The sequence below is a fragment of the Nicotiana attenuata genome, chromosome 2, assembly GCF_001879085.1.
Source record: "Nicotiana attenuata strain UT chromosome 2, NIATTr2, whole genome shotgun sequence".
Classification (NCBI taxonomy): Eukaryota; Viridiplantae; Streptophyta; class Magnoliopsida; order Solanales; family Solanaceae; genus Nicotiana; species Nicotiana attenuata.
In genome coordinates this window covers 68,825,374-68,828,927 of record NC_031990.1, presented here as the reverse complement: position 1 = coordinate 68,828,927, position 3,554 = coordinate 68,825,374, and positions in this window count along the sequence as shown.

The window sequence follows — 3,554 nt, the reverse complement described above, 5'->3', positions numbered from 1 at the left end:
CCCGATTCCGTACATATAAAGAACACCAAAATCGGAGTCCGTTTGACCCCTCAAATCGACCCCTAAAGGTCTCATAATCTCAGGCCCCAAAATCCTATTTTTCTACTGTTTTTCATGAATTAAAGGCTGGGATTATGGTCTATAATCACCCATAAACGAGTTTTAATAATCAAATCACTTACCTCTGTGATACCCACTGATTTTATCTCTTAAAAATCGCCTCAGAAGCTTCTTCCCGTTCAAAAATTGGAAGAAAACTCGACCTGCTCATTATAGGTATATTGTTCACGCGTTTTACTGCTCCCAATGGATTCCTTGTGAAATTCTAATGAATTTAGGCTTTTGAAGCACTCAATTTGACCTTATAATGAAGGAGATATGTAGGTTTTAAGATTTGCAAATAGTGCAGGTTTTTAATACGCCGCCAGGGGCAATTTCGTCATTAACCTGAAAATCTGGGCAACCTTGGTAAAATGGCCATAAAATCCTCATACGATGTCCAAATTCGACGATTCTTTTTGCTACGGGTCCGTAATTACGATACGGATCTAATGCTTCATTCAAAACAGTAATCGCTCATTTGTTCAATATGATATCATTTATGCTTGAAGAAACGATGTCGAAGCATAAGAAAAACGAGCACAACGCAGCCCAAACCTATCCGAAACTCACCCGAGCTCCTCGGGACCGCATACGAACATACTAACATGTCACCTATGATCATTCAAACTTAGTTGCACTCTCAAAACACCAAACTAACATCAAAACACCAAATTTACATCGGATTCAAGCCTAAGTTCTTCTAAAACTTCCGAAACACGCATTTGATCAAAAACCCAACCAAATCACCTTCGAATAACCTGAAATTTTGCACACACATCCCAAATCACTTAACGAAGCTACAGCAACTCTCGGAATTCCATTCCGACCCTCGGATCAAAATCTCACCTATCAACCGGAATTCGCCAAAATACTAACTTCGCCAATTCAAGCCTAATTGTACACCGGACCTCCAAAATCACTTTCGATCACACTCCTAAGTCACAAATCATCCCCCGAAGCTAAGCGAATCGTTGGAATCCACATCCGAGCCCTCTAACTCATAGGTCAACATCCGGTTGACTTTTCCAAAACAAGCCTTCCTTAAAGAGACTAAATGTCTCATTTCCTTCCAAAAATCAACCCAATTCAACTTGTTCACACAAGACACTGATAATGAAGCAGGAAATGGGGGAAACGGAGCGGTTCTCATGAGACGACGGGTCGAGTTGTCACATCCTCACCAACTTAAACAAACGCTCGTCCTCGAGCGTACCCAAAGTTGTCCTAGAAGCCAACCAATAGCTGAATGACCTTACCAAGCATATACCCGGGGGTGATCCCACGTCACCCTATCTCGCATAGGTCCGATAATACAACATAGCTAAAATTTCACAATCCATATAGTCCATAAACCATAGAACCGCATTGCACTTTCCGAAATCATACACAAGATCAGAACCTCACATCTATACTCAGAATAAGCCCGAACTAGCTGTAATACCCCATACCTGCAACCTCGGGTGCAATCATATGATATACTACATAACCCAAACACTCGAAACGATAACTTCTATTCACAGCAGTTGCCCACAACACCCGAATACCGGTAGAAAACCTCTTATCAACTAAGGTCTTATTCCAACACTTTCATATACTGCCAACGATAAATGAAACACGCAATAAACCGTAACCATTCCTCAGATTAACCATTCATGAAGCCACTTCCCTTTTGACTAATACCACAGCAGATTCCGAATCGAACCTCGATATTATCCTTCCAACAAGCTGAAATCAAATCCGTTCGTATTCATTAGTGACCCCAACGATCACCTCGAATCCAACACACCACTCTGGTGATATGACACCTCAATACAGGCCTAAGCCACAACTTGCATAATACGCGCACCAATAAGAAACGGTCTGAACATACTCAAATCATGAAAAATGACTCAAACGAAAGAGCTGTACCTCAAGTTCATTAGTACCATCACAACACAAGGCTGAGACCCCGTCTCACATCATAGAAATAGAACACCTGAATCTACCCCGAAAGGTCATATTTCCACGTGGCCTCGCTACAATGCGTGATTCTATCCAAACACTGTTACACATGAAACACCTCAAGTCACTATGCTCAAAATCGACAGCCACGCACAATTTGATGTCTGGAACCAAAGCAATTCATTACACCCACGGTGAAACAAACAACATACGCCACACAACCCGATAGGTCATAACCAATACTCCATTTACCGAGCAACACCCAATTACTCTTCCCGCTCGACTCTCACTATGAATCCCCAATAGAACCGCACCACATGTGCCTATAACCAACAAATCATAACGTCTCACAACACCGAAAAGCAACTCATAGCTCTCCTCAGATCACTAACAAGCTCAATAACGATCGAATCAACCTATCCCTCAACAATACAATTCGGGGCCAACCAAGCCAACTCAAGCTAAACACGTATCCACATCGGCCTACCAACGAACTCATTACCAAGAAAGCCTGAAGCTGCTCCTTCCACTACTATAACTCCTGCCGGAGCCGTACGATACGGTGCCCAAAACCAAATCAATATCAAAATCCACAACCTCGCCCGGCGACATGCCCGGCCACAAGAAACGCATCCGAAAAGTCCCTCAACACCGGAACTGGATCAATGGTAGAAACCTCTGCACTGACGTCCATCACGAAGGCCTAATTAAGAAAAGCAATCCTTCCCAGCCGTCCGCAGGATCCTTAAATATAAACCACTCTACTAGAACATAATCCAATGCACCTCGCCACTCAACCCGTGGCATTTCCGGCATAGCCCGCAGCGCAATAGTTAAGCATCACCTAACACTAAGACAACCAGTCTGAATTTCAACATCATATCCAAAATCTAACATACCAGCAAATAAAGATCCACTCGAGCCTCCAAATCCCAATTGCCGCTAAACGGTGCCGAATACACACGATCCACAACCACGACATAGCCTGTACATGAGAACTCCCAGTCTCCAACTCCATCTGGCACACGAATCATCATACCTGATCCCAATTTTTGCCGTCCGAACGCATACCACACCTTAAATACCCCATCACTCCACGATAGATACTTTAAAATTTCTTGTGCCACCAAGCAAACCCGAATACCACCAGTTGATCCAACAAGAAAATGCCGCAATACTACCGAAGTATCATCAGTTTAATCACATTCCCCTTTTTCTGAGACATATACTCTCGTCACATCGCTTCCAATTAGCAGCACCATTTCCTTGATTATCTAAGGCTACCCATTGCCTAAGAGTTTTATGAACTTCTTTTCAGAACTGAACTGAAACCTCGTACACGCAAATCTCGATCCTCCACAACATACCGCATATACCATACCATCCAAGGACTAGCAGGAAAACTTTTATCTCCCTTCCAAGCCACAGACATCTACGCACTCAACTAGTCAAGAACTTCCATTGATCCCATCTAGAAGAAAAATCATTACACATTCCATGTCTCTCATATT